Source organism: Erpetoichthys calabaricus, chromosome 7 (genome assembly GCF_900747795.2).
Source record: "Erpetoichthys calabaricus chromosome 7, fErpCal1.3, whole genome shotgun sequence".
NCBI lineage: Eukaryota > Metazoa > Chordata > Cladistia > Polypteriformes > Polypteridae > Erpetoichthys > Erpetoichthys calabaricus.
The window spans coordinates 42,906,853-42,927,849 of record NC_041400.2 but is presented as its reverse complement, the minus strand read 5'-3'; the positions used below and the strand labels follow the sequence as shown (position 1 = coordinate 42,927,849).

The 20,997-nt window shown below is 35.0% G+C and overlaps 1 protein-coding gene across 2 annotated transcripts in view; it reads right to left on the bottom strand.

Annotated features, from left to right (window-relative positions):
* Positions 1 to 20,997, bottom strand: part of LOC114654324 (receptor-type tyrosine-protein phosphatase delta) — a 2,007,901-nt gene that overhangs the window by 1,730,066 nt on the left and 256,838 nt on the right. For both annotated transcript variants that reach the window (XM_051929989.1, XM_051929990.1), the window contains one exon: positions 16,623 to 16,663. The gene's annotated coding sequence lies outside the window, so the exon portion shown is untranslated. The remainder of the gene's footprint in view (positions 1 to 16,622; positions 16,664 to 20,997) is intronic.

Sequence of the window (20,997 nt, the reverse complement as noted above, 5' to 3'; positions counted from 1 at the left end):
TAAAAACAACATACATAAGTTATCTGGACTTGACTTTAAAGTGTATCCAGCATTACAATCAACTGTGTCACTATGCCACCTACATTTATTGAGTATGTAATTTAAATATTTAATAAATCCATGTCTAAAGAACAAATACTGAAGATTCACTCTTCAAAGATCACCATAAGTCATGATGACACAATGATTTGTTCTAAATGTTCAATAAACATTTAACTTAAATTTTCTATGCTTCTCTGCTCACATGACTCACCTTTGAAAATGCATAGAAGAACAATGATTAAAAGAGCTCATTTTATGTAAGGAATAAAAGATGGAATGAAATAAATTACAGAAAACATATAACAATACAGAATAACTTTCAAAATGAGAAGAAAAACTAAGACCTTTACTGCAACTGAAATGAAAAACACTACCTTACAAGGAGCAGATGTTTTTAACAGTTTTTGATGATTTCATACTTCAGGTCATGTTCTATCATGCAAGTGAAACTCAACATTTTAAGTCAAATTATACTGTATACAGGTTTAATATAAAGGTGAATGTATGAGTAAGGAGGGGGTCAATGTAATTAACAAAATGTATGTATTGAATTAATGTTAGTGTCAGGCGACTGGCTTAAGTTTTTTAAAGAAAAATTTAGAAAATGTTGAACCAAAATTGCAGACAAAAAATAAAGAAAGAAGTGCACCCTGTTACAGAAGTTCTAGAAGTTAACATCATTTTCTCAAACTCAATCAATACAATTCAGGATTGAAAGGGACCACAACCTACACTGGCTACATCAGTGACAAGCCAAAAACTACCCCTAAACAAGACAGCAGTCCATCACAGAACCTTCTCAAATTGGGCTAATTAACATACTGTATGACACACCTTTGAAACATGAGAGGAAAATCTGAGCACAAAATACTCAGACTTAGAGAGAATCTGAAGACCCCACACTGGCAGAATTCAAACCTAGGACACTGTATACATGAAGTGGAACGACTAACCACCATTTACCAATTTTTCAATGTATAATCAAATTTGGTGTTGAGCATTATGTTCTTTATGGAGTCCCTAAATGGATTTATGGGTTATATACTTCTTCCTCAAATTTTCCACACAAAATAACTATTTTTCATTTCATACTTAAAGTTCTCTGACCCCCAAAAGGTCATGCAAAAAAACAATTTCCCCTCAAGAATTGACAAAGTATATCAAAAAAGTTGATCAATGCACCTCTAGAATTTAATGTGTTATGGAAAAATAGCGATACTGTAAAATAATTAAAAACACTAATTTATGGGCAGCACGGTGGCACAGTGGTAGCACTGCTGCCTCGCAATAAGGAGACCTGGGTTCATTTCCCAGGTCCTCCCTGCGTGTAGTTTGCATGTTCTCCCCGTGTCTGCGTGGGTTTCCTCCAGGTACTCTGGTTTCCTCCCAAAGTCCAAAGACATGCAGGTTAGGTGGATTGGCAATTCTAAATTGGCCCTAGTGTGTGATTGGTGTGTGGGTGTGTTTGTGTGTGTCCTGCGGTGGGTTGGCACCCTGCCCGGGATTGGTTCCTGCCTTGTGCCCTGTGTTGGCTGGGATTGGCTCCAGCAGACCCCCGTGACCCTGTGTTCGGATTCAGCGGGTTGGAAAATGGATGGATGGAAATTATTCCTAGTGTGTGCTTGGTGTGGGTGTGTGTGTCCTGCGGTGGGTGGGCACCCTGTCCGGGATTGGTTCCTGCCTTGTGCCCTGTGTTGGCTGGGATTGGCTCCAGAAGACCCAAGTGACCCTGTATTTAGGATATAGTGGGTTGGAAAATGGATGGATGGATACTAATTTATTCAGTGTTAGAGACGCATGGTATTATGACTTATTTCACAATCGCATACTGCTTATCCTTACTTTGGTTTACTGATAAATTAATAAGCAGTTTAATTAATAAACTGGGCAGTGTTTATAATGCTATGGATATTGTCAATAAAATCACATAAAAATTTTCCTTTGAGAGAAATAAGTGTAATTGAGTGTAATTATGTATTCATAGTGTAATAGTTGTAACTGTCAAAACCAAAACCTTTATTTAGAATTTAAAAGTCAAAATCAACAAACTTAGCCATTCACCTTGCAATGCACACAAAACATACTGTACTTGACATTATTCAAATTCAGATCAAGGTAATCAAAAAAATAACAGCCTAGTCGTGGTATTTTAAACTCAGATTTTACTGAAGATTGGAACATTTCAAGCTGAAAGCAAAGTCTGTCTAAATATTGCTACCTTAAATAAGTAAAAGTTACTTTAATTTTTAAGGCATTGACAATTAAGGTAAAATAATATATGTAAATGTGTTCCTTTAATATTTTATTTAGCTTGACCTTTTTACTCTTAATGTTTATAGTTCAGGCATTTTACATACAGTCTACCCACTTTTTAAAACTGACAATAGACATTATTGTCAAAGGGAACCTATCAGGTTAGCACCAAACAAAAGGCAGGTATTGACCATTCACAGAGCATGAGTCCATCACCGTGCACAGTTATGCACTTACCAGCATTCACCTAGTTTAGAGTCACCAGTTAATATAATATGCATGTCTTTAGGACAGAAGAAAAACTAGAGAATGTACATATTAAATCCAGAATAGCATTGGACAGATTCAAACCAGCCACCTAGAACTGTGAGCCTAGCAGTGCTAACAACTGCCTACCTAACATAATCTAGTGCATCAATTGTTGTCAACATATTTGAATGCAGTAAGATTCATAAGTCATTCATTTAATGAATATTAATATTACTATAATATATTATACCACAGAAGACTAAAGTATTCTGTATTTGGATCAAATACTTACATTTTTGTATTCAGTGCTTCAAATTATCAAGATAAATGTATTTCAGTGATTCCACAGTATACAGAATAAATCCTCCATAATAAAAAAGTAAAATAAATACATAAGTAAAAAATAAAAATCATATTATTTTTTTTCACTTCTAGATTGTACTGCAAGCAATTAATATACTGTACAGTACACAGCAAATATGTGAACAAAAGTGCCCCCTTTGTTGATGGTGATTCAGCTAGAAAAATTCAAATATTTTATTAGATATCAGATATTTTATTATGTTATGCAATAGTGGATTGTGCTGCTGCCTTGGTGCTCCAGTCGTAGATGCATATCACAGTCTGGCCATTGTCTGAATGAAGTTTATACACTCTCCACATAGTTTCCTTCTTACTTCTTAAAGAAATATTTTTAGGTTAATTGGAGAATCTAAATTAAGTTGTGTGTACATGCTTGTCCTGCTATAAAGCGATATCCCATCCAGGGCTGGTTTGCAACATTTCCCCTGTGTTGTCAGAACCCTCTTCAGGTCAAGAGGGTTATACAGTGGGGCAAAAAAGTATTTAGTCAGCCACCAATTGTGCAAGTTCTCCCACTTAAAAAGATGAGAGAGGCCTGTAATTTTCATCATAGGTATACCTCAACTATGAGAGACAAAATGAGAAAAAAAAATCCAGAAAATCACATTGTATAATTTTTGAAGAATTCGTTTGCAAATTATGGTGGAAAGTAAGTATTTGGTCAATAACAAAAGTTCATCTCAATACTTTGTTATATACCCTTTGTTGGCAATGACAGAGGTCAAACGTTTTCTATAAGTCTTCACAAGGTTTTCACGCACTGTTGCTGGTATTTTGGCCCATTCCTCCATGCAGATCTCCTCTAGAGCAGTGATGTTTTGGGGCTGTCTCTGGGCAACATGGACTTTCAACTCCCTCCAAAGATTTTCTATGGGGTTGAGATCTGGAGACTGGCTAGGCCACTCCAGGACCTTGAAATGCTTCTTACAAAGTCACTCCTTCGTTACCCGGGCGGTGTGTTTGGAATCATTGTCATGCTGAAAGACCCAGCCACGTTCCACCTTCAATGCCCTTGCTGATGGAGGGGGGTTTTCACTCAAAATCTAACGATACATGGCCCCATTCATTCTTTCCTTTACACGGATCAGTCGTCCTGGTCCCTTTGCAGAAAAACAGCCCCAAAGCATGATGTTTCCACCCCCATGCTTTACAGTAGGTATGGTGTTCTTTGGATGCAACTCAGCATTCTTTCTCCTCCAAACACGACGAGTAGAGTTTTTTCATCTGACCATATGACATTCTCCCAATCCTCTTCTGGATCATCCAAATGCTCTCTAGCAAACTTCAGACGGGCCTACACATGTACTGGCTTAAGCAGGGGGACACATCTGGCACTGCAGGATTTGAGTCCCTCGCGGCGTAATGTGTTACTGATGGTAGCCTTTGTTACTTTGGTCCCAGCTCTCTGCAGGTCATTCACTAGGTGAATGGTTCTGGGATTTTTACTCACCGTTCTTGTGATCATTTTGACCCCACGGGGTGAGATCTTGCGTGGAGCCCCAGATCGAGGGAGATTATCAGTGGTCTTGTATGTCTTCCATTTTCTAATAATTGCTCCCACAGTTGATTTCTTCACACCAAGCTGCTTACCTATTGCAGATTCAGTCTTCCCAGCCTGGTGCAGGTCTACAATTTTGTTTCTGGTGTCCTCTGACAGCTCTTTGGTCTTGGCCATAGTGGAGTTTGGAGTGTGACTGTTTGAGGTTGTGGACAGGTGTCTTTTATATTGATAACGAGTTCAAACAGGTGCCATTAATACAGGTAACGAGTGGAGGACAGAGGAGCCTCTTACAGAAGAAGTTACAGGTCTGTGAGAGCCAGAAATCTTGCTTGTTTGTAGGTGACCAAATACTTATTTTAATTTGCAAATAAATTCTTTAAAATCATACAATGTGATTTTCTGGATTTTTTTTTCTCATTTTGTCTCTCATAGTTGAGGTATACCTATGATGAAAATTACAGACCTCTCTCATCTTTTTAAGTGGGAGAACTTGCATAATTGGTGGCTGACTAAATACTTTTTTGCCCCACTGTATAATGAATGGATGAATTTCATTAAATAATATTTAAAATTTTGATGTACAGTGATCAAGAAGCTGTCTTGGGCTGGATAGCCTATCCATCCATCCATTTTCCAACCCGCTGAATCCGAACACAGGGGTCTGCTGGAGCCAATCCCAGCCAACATAGGGCACAAGACAGGAACCAATCCCAGGCAGGGTGCCAACCCACTGCAGGACACACACAAACATGGGCCAATTTAGAATTGCCAATCCACCTAACCTGCATGTTTTTGGACTGTGGGAGGAAACCAGAGCGCCCAGAGGAAACCCATGCAGACACGGGGAGAACATGCAAACTCCATGCAGGGATGACCCGAGAAGCGAACCTGGGTCTCCTAACTGCGAGGCAGCAGCGCTACCACTGCGCCACCGTGCCGCCCCTGGATGGCCTATTCAAGTGGAAATAATTACTCAAGTATAAAAATAATGCATTGCACTTAAAAAAACAACTATTACACAGTTTTCTTCCATTAAATAGTAAAGCTGTAGTTGCAGAAATTAGTTACTGTAACAAAAGTTAAGTAATAATCATAAACACAGGAAATGGAATATCACAAATATATTAAAAAATGGATGACTAATAAGTTTTGTTGTTATAAAGTATATTATTATTTCTTCGGACATGACAATTAACATAGACCTGCCTGGAATTTTCTATTTATTTTAAAGCATAGTATATACAGAGTTAATTTCTCACAATTCAAGAATGCTTGTCAAGCAATTCCAGAACAACCCTTACAGACCTCTTTTTGGCTAATTACTCCATGTGACTATACTGCTGAGTACCTCATTTATATACTGCACCATATTCACATACAGTATATTGTGACTTTCATTAATGCAATTGACCCTAAGGACCATTCTGAAATTGTGCCAAGTATCTAATTATTCCAAGGACTGGCTTTAGGTGTATTCATAAATGAAACATTTATTTGAATAATTTAGCACAAGATTAAACCAGATAAAGAAAGCATACAGAAATGTGTATACCTCAGAAAAAAAGACAACAGATCCAGCACCTTCTAAATATCTGCGGCAGATTTTCTGATCTCAGACTCTGCTACTAAGCCTCAGTCTATTCTGGATCTACAGAAGCAACCAGAAACTTGCTGGTAATAAAGTATATTAATGTGGAACTATCACTAGACTGACAAACTTCATTCTCATTGCAGACACTTACAAAAGGCCTCCCCCTGCTTTTTCAAGGTAACTATTTCCTGCTATTAAAAAGCAAGTAAATTTCATCTTGTCCCTGGGGATTCTGATTACCCTCCTAATGCACAGCTTGAAACCTGTAATGCAATATACATCTAAGTTATATTTCCCCTGTGAGAAAGTGCACTAAAACTTTGCATTTTCTTGGCAGTGGGAGAGCAAATATTGCTGGCTAGAATAAAGGTGTCTCAAATGTGCAAAGAAGCAAGAAAGTCTGCATGTGAATAACTACTACTTTCTTCACAAACATAATTTGAGAGATGGAATGTCCACTTGTGTGGGACTATTTAGGTTACTTCTCACTAAAAAATGTTAAACAAGAAGCCTGCAAAGGTGATAAGAAAGTCCAAGGGGAATATATTCTTATTAAACATTGTTAAAAAAATACTATACCAATTCTAGGTTAATGGTTAGATCAGTAAACAGGTTGTGCTTACTGTTACAAAAGAGAAATCTGCCAGCATAGAAGATATGATTCATTCAGTATATTCAAAAGTCTTTTAGATATTAGTAACTTTATTCACTTGTTGAACTTTTCTTAATGTAATGTAAATTCACCAGCTCCGGTATTATAGTTTGCATCTTGCACATATACAAGATGATCAACATTTGAGAATTAAATTTACATACAGTATACGAGGGGTGATCAATTGAGCTTTGAGCCTCAGTCTGACTCTATCAGTGGCCTAGTATTGGCTCCTGTATACTAACATACAGTATGTACATTATACTTTTGTTGAATTTCTGGCTTATAGTGCATGTTTTTTGATTCACAACTAAGCCTACATGATTTTGGGATTTCAGCATCCAGGTATCATGGTATCATAACCTATAGTATATGATGTATACTATCACAGATTTGTTTAAATTTTCATCAGAAGTATATTATCAAATACAATATCACTCTTCCCCTGTTAGTAAAAATTACCAACTTCAAATAGTTCTGTTCTATCTTTACTGACATATATTTTAATAATTGTTTTGTACCCCACTGGGAAAGTTCTTAGAGTAATGTACTGGTAAATCTGGTGTACTCTAAATCTGTCATGATTAATGATGTCATGATGATGTTTGGTTTAAAGAAGGCATGTGTGGGTACAGTTGTAACATGGGTGATCAATTCTCATACTGTACTATGAAATGAGAAGTATGGTAAAAGTAAGGTAGTCAGTGGATTTTATAGCTTAACAGTATATTTAATTTAGAAATAATTCATATAAATAATGTATTTGCCACATATGGAATTATCACAGAAACCAGAATTCATGTATGATTTTTTTAAGTGAAGTGATAAAGTAATTTTTGTATAGCATAAAATAATTACTTCATTAGCAGTACAGTACAGTTAAATATGATGTTGTATTAGCCAAGTAGATTTAAATAAATAAACAGAAAGTATATTCTTGTTTAACTGTAAGTGTGTAAGAATACAGTGATAGGTTTACAGGAAATTGTGGGAGACACTAAAGTAGGTGTATGAATAATTGAAAAAGAGACAACACAAAGCAGAAAACTTTTTATATACATAAATGAGATACTCATTTAAAACCTTCGTCACTTCTTTTCAGTCCAAATTAAGTTTCAGATGCTATCAAAATTTATAGTAAAAATATGAACAATAAAAGAACTAAATAAATAAGGGCACACCTGTGACCTTAAATTAGATGATATCTTTAGGAAAAGGAATACATGGCATACTCTTATTTCATTCAGGTAGGTTTATGTAACATTATATAAATATATATATATATATATATATATATATATATATATATTTAAGAAATAAGAAATTGCCACTTCTGACACCCCCTAGATTATACTTGAGGACTTTAACTTCTGCTTATTCAGCTCTTTTCTACCCATGTGATATGCAGCAAAAGTAGGGGGTAAAGTGCTGAACCTGTGGTATGGAAATAATAGAGGAGCCTACAGATTACTGTAAAAAGTTACTTATCTGACTGTTCTGTACCACTACTACCAATAACTGAACAATTAATAGAAAATTAAAAAGGGCAATTCCAGATGTAGTCACAGATGACAGTGGGCAGACTAAAGGACTGCTAGTTGGACAAGAAATAAAAGGAGCTCATTAATAATCATTGGGTGAATCTGTCACCTATTTGTATTTCTCTGGGGGGATACTGATATAGTACTAGCAAAGACAGACACCATTCTTGCTAATCACACAACAAACCAGGGTTTAGAAAAAAATATTCAAACAAAAGGCAATGTCTAGACTACTGTATTTGTTCACATAAACAAATATAGGAATGCACAACAGAATTACAAGAAACAGATATTGTATCACAGGAAAATAATTGGTGTACATGAAAGGTTGAGGCAATTTTCAATTCTGGAAACATCAGGTAGGCAAATTTTGCCTTTTCTTCTTATGTGTGCAATTGACAAATCACAATAAAAGCATTAAGCAGAATGTTGATTGATATTGCAAGCTTCCAGTGTACCAATGGGAATGCAGAAGGATAATGGCACTAGCTTACTAAAAATATTTAAGGCACTACTTTGATATATAGTATATTCATTTTATTTCATATTTATTGTGTAGTGTGTGCACAGTACAGTTACATACCTATTTGCCCACAAACACTGCTTGAAGTGGAAACAAATTAATGGTAGTATTCTGTCTAAATAGCATCATGTTCCTCCTCCCAATTTGTTATTACACAATTGGATAGTGGGTTCCACCTTGGAGGTCAGAGCATGTGTATATAAGTGTATGATTTTAAAGGGTGGTAAGGAACTCTTAAAGCTTCAAGCACCACAGTTACTAGCCTACTTCAAGCATTGCCTACAGCACCAAACAAGCACTACCACTGCCACTTTCTTTGTTCCGCACCCAAATCTCATTGCATAGGTTATGTGAAATATAACAGTAGGTTCTGATTGCCCTGCAATCCTGCCCAGGATAAGTGGGTTTGGAAAACAGATGGTGATTAAAAAATATTGTAATGCCACTAGCAATTTCCATTAGCCTGCGGATCAGTCACCCACAGTATGATCTGACATTAATTACATAAATGAGTAGCTTTAGGGGTCCCTTTAAAATGGGCAAACCTGCCAAAGTCATAAAATAATTCCAACTTGTGTGGTCACAATGAGTAGTCATTCTAAGGATAGTGAACTACTTAAAAGAGAGAGAAACAATGGGCACTTGGAGCCTGCAAGCACCACAAACATCTTCCCACTCAAACATTGCGTGTGATGCACTGATCAGGTTGCATTCCCTCATCTACAGTGCTAAACTAGCTAAGCACAGACACCTCATGCACCTCCTGCTTTGAATATGACTGGCCGACAGCTATCTTGTAAGGTGCACAACATTAAAATAAAATTTAAATAAAAGCAACAGCTGCACTTTGGCACACATCAACAATGTGTTCAGCCAATCAAAGAAGGACGATGTCATCAACCATTAACTCAGCCCTAGTGGGCTGTAGACACAAATGTCTGCACTTAACAGAAGCTTAATCTTTTTGAATATATAGCAAAAATGAATTTCATTTACAAATAATATGGAAAGTTTATTTAATTTAACACAAGCATTAATGTTATGACAGCCTCACACTGAATCTGACAAAGGTATATGGTCATACTTAAGTTCGGGGTAAATGAAAAAAAAAAAAATTAGAAATATAGTATTGCAGTGCTAATTTTGTCACCTCCTTAATAAACAAATCACTAGGTTTCTAACTGTCTTTTTTCATTGTAAAATTTACATTTTTTTCATTTTTCTAAATATTAACAATGAATTTTAGGCCATGAAAGCTTTAATTAAAATGCAAAGCCCAGCACCTGACAATACTTCTAGTATCTTAGCTCCTTAACACTAGAATCACTGAACCCTGTGAAAATATTCGTATTGCCAGGCCACCTTATTTTTACTTGCACCTCCTCATCACTGCCTTTGTTTGCAAATGTGTCAATCAGCACTGCCGGCAGGCAGCCTGCTATCCCATCCTCCACTGAAACAGCTGAAGTCAGACACAAAATTCTCACAGCTAATGTTTGTTTCTCTAGGAGTGAGGTGTCTGGAATTGTATAGGAAAATAATATATCGTTATTTGAAATACATACATTTTATGTGTGTTCCGTGCCTATAACGATCTGTGTAAATGTAGGATTTCCTTTCATATGTTATAGTAATAATGACAAAATATTGACGTGAAGTGTGTAATGTGTGAAGACTGGAGTCCAAATATCAAATAAACACTTTCATAAAAGATATAAAAAAACAAGTGTGCTTGTATTCAAGAATAAAACCGAAGAAAAAGAAATTGTTCAATTTACATGTTGTTGTCAAAGTGTGAAAACTGAAACCCAAATATCAATCGATATGAAGTAAAGATATTTCCATGCATATGTGTGTTTGCATGTTTCATTGTGGAAACGCGTCCATCACACAGATATTTGCTTTGTGCAATGATTTAAAGGACCATCACAATCAACTGTAACAAGGTGACCACATACAGTAAATTTCAAAGTAACCTCTTATCCTGGTAACCAATTTCCCAAAGAAGGTTATGGTATAAAACTTCCACTTCTTTTTATTTTAAATGAGGTGTACATAGATAGGACAGTTAACCAGGAATGGAAGAGTGGCCTAGTAAAAAAGAAAAGATGAGAAAGTGAGTCAAAGTCTTATTTTGTCTGGTATCGTCTTTATTGTTTTATAGTTTGTTGTCTAGGAATTGTTTGCCCTATAAGGGGTGCTGTGAAAGGTGCATTATATATAATGTAGCATCTTTTGCTATGAGTAATATTTCAAATAATTTTACATGTGCCTTATGTATTGAAGATTCTTTAAAGCACATGCCAAGCAACCAGATGGCTACTGTTTGTACTATAAATGAAGCATTAAGAAAGATCTGTATCTTCTTCTTAAGGCTTTCAGTCTTTCATCTACTTTGATACTATTTTACAATGTCTGTCAGGAAGATTACACAATCATATTCTTCTGTATTACATATTCTTACTGTATTCTTTCACTAGACAAGAGAAAACTGTCATCCACAAGTGAGAACTCTCATCCACAACTGCACATTCATTGATTCCAAAATGCTGTCTAAAAATCAAGGAAGGGTGTCATAATGGTTTGAGACTAAGTGAAGGCTGCAATAATCTGTTTGGCAACCTGAGGTGCCAGAAGTTAAGTGGTAGATAAATGCACCATATACTTTCTCCTATTTTCTTTTTTTAGGCAAATATTAATCTTGACTCAATTTTGCAAGGCACTTTGGCATTATGTTATTAGAATTTTATTGAATAGTTTACTTTGACACAGGAATTGAGTACATTCAGTCAGGTTACTATAGAATTAACAAAAAAAGCAAAATATGAATCATGTGCACCTGCCATAGTGAAAAGGCAGTAAAACACAAAGAAACTGGCAAAAAAAGTGTATGCACCTGGTGAATCAAAAAAGCAGTAACATGCATATAATATTGTAATAAGGAAAATAATGCACACGTGCACCTGTGCCATTCCTCAAGCAGCAGTTTTCATATCCTCAAGTTACAAGAAGAATAAATCATGCTATGTATGAAAATAAAAGGACACAGAGAAATTCATTTTACATACTTAGAAGAAGTAGAAGAATATAATGGAATGTGGTTAGTTGAAAATGAAATCAGACATGGGACTATCTGTAACACATTGTGATGAAGCTGAAATTCGTTCATTTTTAATAATAATAATAAGAAGAAGAAGAGCCAACAATCAGCACAACATGGCACACTGTAAGCAAACATGAATTACACACAATACAGAATAAATAAAGAAGCAAATAGAAAGCAAAGTACACAAGAAAATGTACTACACATTACAGGCACATTGCACAACATAAATATATATTGCACCATTGCAGTTAATAATTTTCCCAAACTGTTTAACATATTGTACAGCAATTAAAAAATATGAGCTATAAACACAGGAATCAGGTATAGTCTCAAAACAGCTAATGTTGCGATATGGCTCGATACCTAGTGGATGAGTTGTAAAGTCTTATGAGAATGACCTACTGTGTTTCTCCCTGTCGCACTGTGGCAATATCAGGCTATACCTGGATGTGCTTTTCATTCCAGCAAGCATTTTAAAGAGGGTGTGGAAGACTTTGTTTGGATACCAATCTTCTATAATCCCAACCTCAAAAGTGTCCAGATTAAACTCAAGAACAGAATTGGGCTATTTTGATAACATTTTTTAACATTTTGGCACCCTCTGTTTCAACTTTTTGGCACCCCTTCCTGCCTTGAAAATATTGCACTTGCTACCAAAGACTGATAGATCATAAAAATCATTGCACTACACATAATAAACCTCCTCAAAAAGTCTGCTTGGGTCCTTCATGTAGATGGCCATATTATGGATTTTCTTAAATTTCCATATGAAATAAAGTACCAAAACATTCTATGCCTCTGTAGTATTAATGACAACTGCAATACAATGTAGGGATAAAATTCAACTGTCTCCCTGCCTTCTGACAGTGACACAATTTATGGATTTGTACAGAGAATATGTCACATAGATGCCTTTTTAGTAGAAATTAATTTACAATTGCAATGCAAAATATGTTTTGACTATGTTTAGAACATTTCATTGAATTTCTAAAAAACATACCATCTATTAAAAAAACAAAACACTGTATTAGTCCCACACGCTTATCTAAACCAGAGGTCAACAAATGGCATAGTTTAACCAAGGATTAAGTACTTTTCATAGTGTTTGAAATCTCCTTTACCGTTTTAGGTTATAACTGAGCTATAAATGGCTCTATATGAAGTTGTAAGTGATTGATTTTAGTAGATTATACATTATAAAATACATAATTGCATACATTTCCCTCTCATTTAACCCTCATCAGTTATTTAAGTTAGACTTCAATGTTAGTTTTGGTAACACTGATTTAGTATTGAATTATTTTTTGGTTAAGGTAGTTACGAAGCAAATAAGAGTTGCTAACCATGTATGATGAATAACTTTTCATGAATTATGCATATTATTAGCAATACATCTTGTGCAGAACTTGAATTTGTAATAAGTAAGATGCAGTTTAACTGTACTTAACTATATAGGAACCTTTCAACTACCAATATGGAAATGGGGACTTTGAAACAGCATTGACAGCTTCTGGCTTAAAAATAATAAACTTTATTATTTCAGAGCACTGTAATATTTTGCCTGTTTTCAAACACTATACAGTATGCATTATAAGACAATGTACTGCATCAAATGAAATGATTTAATGCAATACAGAAACAAGCAATTTATTTAAACATGGAAAATCAATAAGCATATGTATTCCAAGAAATCATAATTATGAGAATCAGATGTGGGCATTTGCTTTGAAAGCCACTTATACACCAACAATTTCAAATACACTTATGATGTGGGCTGTGATAAACTAAAAAAATCTGCCTTTTGTAGGTTCAGTGCTTTCCATACCTTATCATTGTGTCACAACCACTCATACTCACTCATATAGGCTCAATTTAGAGTTGACAATCAACCTAACCTAACAACTGTCTATGGAATCATAGGAGAACAAATGTTAGTACTGAGAGAACAATCCACAAAGTCTTGAGGAAAACAATGAAACTTCCAGAAGAGTTAGAATTTGAAACCCTTCTTCTGGAGCTGTCATGCAACTGTGTTAACCACTGAACTACTCAGCCACAAGGAACACTCTAATTCTATGTGAAAACAGCATTACGTGATATACTACTAATGTCATGTCTGCTGCTTAATACAAAATATTCAATTTCTCTAAACCCATCTCTTCCCATCAACTTGTCCTTTTGAAAGTTGCAGTGACGAAAAGACTAGACCAGCCCATTCTGTCCTTTGCAAGATTGTGCACATTTGTGTACATCTGCTGAATTTTCAAGTTACAAATACTATTCTTCCATTGTGTTCCATGCATGCCCAGTGCCCTGTGCACAGATGGTCTGCTCACTGAATACCAAAATACCTTAACTAGCTCTACTGAACTAAAAATCCAAGCAACTCACAGGAAGCATAGTCGTTTGGTAATCACACAGAGTGTGTGACTAACTGCAAAGTTGTGGACAGTAAAGAAAATGGTTGGTCAAGAGATGTTTTCCAACTTTACCATCAGCGAAGTACATTGCATAAAAAAACTGAATCAATGACAAAAAAGTATTTTTAAATCTCATGATATATATCCTCAGTTGAGCAAGACCATGGGGTGCCCCCACTGCTGCACTTGGAGAAAATCAATCCCCCATAAATTGCAGACAGAAATACATTGTTTTCATATAAACAATCAAGACCGCAGGTTTTTGGAGATGCTAATTTTCATCCTCTGGTGCAAGTCACTCCAATGCATACCAGAGATTAAATTCTGAGAAGGTCAAGAGAATGTCAGCAAACTGCAGAAATAAGTCTAACAAACTGAATATTATCAAGATGCAAGCAAGGCTTAGAAAATAGTTAATATAAAACACAGCATTATCTAACCTGCTTAATTAAATGTATTGTTGCAGGTGACCCCCAGACTTTCCTGACAGCATCAGGTACAAGGTAGGAAGCGGGCATGGAAGAGGCACAAATCAATCTTACAGTGCATGGGGCAAGTTTAAAATCGCAAATTAACATAACACACATGTCTTTAGGGAATAAATGCAAAACTCCCATTAACTACAACTATGTACATTAAGTGTTTGCAGGATTAATTTACTGAATTTGTATCCTGTAAATTGAACTCAACCACCTTTTGTTCCTATTAGTTGCTGACACTTTCTTTAGCTGCCACCGCTTTAAATGAAGTATTTCTAGATAGTGTGCTCAAGGCGGTTAAAAAAAATGAAATCTATAACTATAGCATATGCTGCAAAATGTTCCTCAAATTATGCATAAATATTATTCTACAGAATTTTGCAGGTGATCATAAAACTACCACATGCAGGGAACTGACAGTAGTAACATTTCAAAAAATTCAAAGAATAATGTTTGATTATAGCTACTGAATTTGAAAGCAATTTTCAGCTTAATTTCAGCTTCAATGAGATCCACTAGGGTTCTTGTGCAAGGTAAATAAAAAATGCTCTTTTTTCTATTTGAAAAAAATAATATCAGATGAGAATGCAAATGTATTACATTGGTGGCACTAGACACAGGCTAAGTGTATGTGTAATAATGGCTAAATTTAAATGTATTGTACTTTATTTCTCATGAAGAAAAATGGGAATGCCAAAGAACAGTTTCTCAAAACCCTAAATTAAACTTTAATGAGATAAGTTTATAAAATGGAATTTATGTAGATCCTAGAAATGCAATCACCAATTTCATTAATTTGCTGAAGATTTTCTTTTTTGTGGGTGATTATGAATAACATGAAATGTTTTAATAGATTACTGTTACTGTTTTCATAATTGAATTGATCAATTATTTATAAAATATAAATCAGATAAAGTTATAGAGGGAAGTGAGGACAAACACTAAGCAGACATCAGCTGGTGTCACAGAGGCAGTGAAAGAGGGAAATAATCTATTCTCCATGTATTATTCTGTCCCATTAGGGGTCACTGGATACATCACTGAGATTTCATTATTGCATAATAAGGCTTAAATTTCTTATCTGACAAATGGAATAGATGTGCTCTTAATTGCCAACAATTAATGAAGTCAGTGCTATCTTTTTGCAATTAGTTGGTGTCTAGAAAACACACTGAGGCAGCAGGAAAAATATTTTCTATAGGTGCTGTAGCTCAGACATAACCAGCAAATCACCAATATTTCAGGAAATTAGTCAAAGAAATACTTCTGGCTATATAAACCAATGTTATTTGCTGTGTAGACTCCAAAGCTAGTATGTTCAGGCTTGTTCAGGTAATTACTTTAAACAATATCCCTGAGCCTTTAAATAAACTAAAATTCTGTGTTCAGTCAAAATTGAAAAATAAAGTTTAAATACTTTATTTGCATACTGTATGTCTGTTTCTTTTACATTCAAACACTTTTGAAAACATCCTCAGACTCTGCAACATGCATCACAATAAACAACAACAGCCCGTGTCTATCTGTGAAAATGTCAAAACATTCATATACAGGCTGAATTGCAGATTCAGACTGAAAAATGGTATGGTATTTGCACAAAACAAATAATGTGGACAAAAAGTACCAAACCAGTTTGAGCTCAGTCATTTGGAATTGTGCTCCTAATGAAGCATGTGTATTAAAATACTAGTATAAATTTGGAGTATTTAATTCATATCTTATATCTGATTTTGGAATATTGTCATTAATACTTTAATGAAACAGCCAAAAATCATTTTCATTGTTTTTCAGTTCACACAAGTAATAAAAAGTTATGATACATTAGTCCTGCAAGCAATTATAATTAGAAATTCTGGGTAAATTGCAAATGTTGCAGTTCTATGGACGAGGTTTTAGGCATACCTTCAAGAAATCCAGAAAGTGTAAGACAGTAGCCCATGACCCTGTAAGAAAGAAGATAAACAATGCTCAGCATGGCAAACACACTTAGTGCAGTCAAGTATCAATTAGAAAAAAAATAAAAAGCATTCATCAGTTTTTGTACCTTTCAATGAAAATGTTAATTTCTCAATAAGAAGAGATATATTGATGAGATAATAAATTAACAAGTTTGAAAAATACTCTACTGTACTGGACTGTATGCTAAAAAATTAAAGATGATAGGATTTTTTTTTTCTAAATGCCATTTAGATAACTGGAAAAGTTTCATTGGGATTGGGTTTCAGTTAGCTTTTAATTACATAATTAGCCTAGAAGAATTACATTTCAGCTTATGAGAAAAAGCACAGATTGATTACTTTGACTTAGATTAATTTATTACAGAGTGACATAAACACAAAATATTAAAATTGTTACATTAAAGTAGCTGCTAAATTAATACAAACTACATTCATGATACTGTAAGCAGCACACCAAAAATATTTATGTATCCCACTATACAGTTTTTTAGATCACTTTCTGTTAAATTTTTATTTAAAAGAATGCTTAGTAAATATAAAATGTATTCAGCCTATCCTAGACATCGTTAAAATGAGATTAAAAGATTTTATTTTTATGGGTTTCAATAGTTAGTCTCATAGGTCCAGAATGCGATTAAAATCCTAGCCTTAGTTTGCACTCTGATTGCCTTAGGTAAGGTTGTTTGGTGATTCTAAACTGATCCAGTGTATGCATTAATGTGCTCTGCAATGGACAGGGCTGAAATGGATTAACGGTTAATATTTTGAGAAAATATAGCTTTTGAATTGTTAATTTGATTTTAAACAGAAAAAAATCCCTTTACATGAAAAGTGTGTGATGCTAGTAAAGTAGCATAAGAAATATAGAAGTGGATTAATCAACTACCAGTGCACTGTGGTACTGAGCAGCACAGAACTGGTCAAAGACCAGACTGGGGGTATATGTGGGAAACATGGCACAACAAAGAGCTGGAACTGTAATGGGTTCTGGTAACCCAGAGAAAAGGTTATAGGACTCATACAATGTAAGAGCTAACACTCTGCTCCTTGGGATATATGTTGTATGCAACAGAACATCCCTATTTCAAATGTAATTGTAAATGAATAAAACTGTGCTTTCTCAAACTGGTGAAGATTCTCAAAAAGATCCTTCTGGTACCAGTAGTACACAGACATTTTGGAGGAAAATGAAACTCTGTACTCAAAGGTTCAAAACAATTACCCAGATTCACAACTCTCCAGAAAAGCAAATTTTACATGCTCTCTCTCTGTTTCAGATCTGAATCCCATACAAAAATCCCATACAAACTTTAGTTAAAGGCTATTTTCAGCCTTGCAGTAAACATTTTTACATACAATTCTTTAACATTATTGTCTTTTCATTTGGACCCAGAAATAAATGAGCATTCTAGGCTATTAATACTAATTTATAACTGTTATATTTAAAGCATACACGTTTCTTTGCAATGCTCAAGCACTGCTATGCCTCATAATACATATCCTATGCACGGCAATGGTTAATTTACACCAAATATAATTTAATGATGTGCATCCACTTTTTGAAAACAGAAAAGGAATTTAAGTATTTAAATATCAATCAACAAAATATTGTAAAACTTACTTAATTTGTCCATGTTTTTTTTAAAAAAAGCAAAATACATAATGGACAGCACAGTGGTTACCAATTTCTTACAAATTCACAATGTCTGATCATTCATTGTCAATGTGGAATTTGCATGTTCTCCCCACATTTGCCTGGGTTTTCTGGTTTTCCTTCCATATCCCCAAAGATATGTCTATTAGATTAACACACTACTTCAAATTGTTTTTGGGTACTGGGGAACACAGGTATCCTACCAGAGTCAGGTACTGCCTTGTGTTTGATGTTTCTGGAATTGGGTCCAGTTCCCCTTGAATCTGAACAAGTTGGTGCTAAAATTAGTTGGTTTTAAAATGTTATGTTGTTATGTTAAAATACACATTCTAGGTTCAGTTTAAGAGTGAGACAGAGAGAGTGGGGGGGGGGGGGGGGGGAGATTTTAAAAACAAGTCACTTAGAATCAACTAGTATTGTTTATCAGATGTCAAAGTTATTTAGCTAAGAAATGTTCTCAAATAACAGGACTGTTTCCAGACACACTTCACAGGTGTGAGGTTGCACCTAGCCAACACTGGGAGGAACAGAATATTGATAAAAAAAATTTGGTGTTTTCTGTATTCTGTCACTGAGTTCTACCAGCTTAAATATGTGAGGTTAGAAATCTTTATACGGCCCAAGGTATAATTTCATCTGATACAGTATGTTTCATACAGAAATATAACCCTGCAAAAGAGGAATTATCATTTATTATGTGAAAAATTACTCCTTACTTACTGTATATAAAGTCATACTGAGGCTCCTAAATGCTATATATCATAACAACATAATACTCTCAAACCTGCTTATTCCAGTTTAGGACTGTGGAGGCTTGTGTTTATCCCAGCACAATCAGGCACAGAACATAAATGAAAAATGTATAGTGTAAAATCTGTCACAGGGCCCACTCATTGACAAACCTGAGGCAAACTTTAAATTGGCTCAATTAAAACCCCATGAAGATAAAAGGAAAATATACAAACTCCTTAGAGACTGTCAGCTACAGTTGAATTTGAACCCAGTATGAGGTATCCATGCAGCAGCAGTAGTAACCACTTCATCTGTGTAGTGCCTTATATAAAAATGCCATTCTAAATAAAGCAATCAAATACGAAGGTATGAGAAAGTGAAAACTTAAACATAAAAATACATTCTTCCCAATTCAATCAGCTAGAAACCTCTATCTATCTATCTATCTATCTATCTATCTATCTATCTATCTATCTATCTATCTATCTATCTATCTATCTATCTATCTATCTATCTACAAACACATACACATATATTTTTTGTGATTCTTCCTCTCACAAATTGACTGCATAAATTCTCTAGTTGGTAAAATGGACCATTTCTTTGTATGACCAGAGATTCAGAAACCCGCTTCAGACACAAAGGACAATAAAGCCACCAGCAGCACAATGGACATAACTATTAAACTGGTTAATTTATGAATCATTGAAAAATGAAGGTCACAGTATTGGCAAGAAATAGAAATGTATGCCAATAAAATACCTTGTATGTACTGCAAGGTTTGCTGAACTTCCCCCTCGGTGCAGAACCAGTGTTAACAGATTTTGAGGATGGCAGCAAAAACATAAAAAATACATGGCTTTCCAGTGCCAATAAACAAAGCATCACACATCTACTGTACTTATGGTAAGCGACAGTTAATCTCACTGATACATTAAAAATGAGTTAATTTAGGTGGCCAACAGACTAGCTATTATTAAATAAAACATAATGCTAGCAAACCAGGTTGTAAACTTACCACTGAAAAAGTGGTCTGCAAGATAATAGTCATCATATAGGGGCAAAGTGACTTTTAAATTCCTTGGAATATGTCAAACTGCTACATTGTTAATTTAGGCATTTATTTATAACAGGATTTGTCCAACATACATGCTGCCAAATAAACATGGTGTCATTTTGAATGAGTTTGAAACTACACTCTCAACACCTTAGCACAATTCCTTTAAGTCTACACTACCACGTTACTAATAGTGTATGCAAATTTTAAGCCATAAAGTAACAACATTTACTTCCTCATTACTTCTTGAGATCACCCTGTCTCTTCCCTTTCTCTTCCACAACAATTTCCAAGCTCAGCCCTTCTAAGTTCAGTCTTCATTGATCACTACACAGGTCACTCTTCACATTGATCTCAGTCTGGATAGCCAATCTGTTGACATTGCTATACTTTAGTTCCATGCATTTGGTGATGTGCACCTAGGATTGAGAATCAACAATGAATTGGTTCAATTTTGCCATTACTGATAAGATCAGATTTACATTTGCTTTATTGATTGTTGCAATGGATTCTTAGTTTTGTGTCTATTGTGTCTTTGGGGCTGTTTAAGTCACAATGTTAACAGCAAGTTGTTGTAGAGTGGCTATAATTATGAACAGAAAAGATCAGTGGCTGGCTGTATTTAAAAATAAAAGAAAAATGACCAAAACATGCTAAGTGCAGGATATGTTAGGCCAAATAACATGCAAAAACAGTTGCACATCTAATATGATTAAACACCTCCTGACACATGGTGTTAATTTACAATGACTGACACAACAGAAGGAAATGTCGGCATCTGCTAGCTGTGACAGAAAAGCTGGGTTCACATGTTCTCTGTATTTTGTTGTTGAAAAACCCAAAATTCAATGTTTTCCAATGAGACAACAAAAGAAA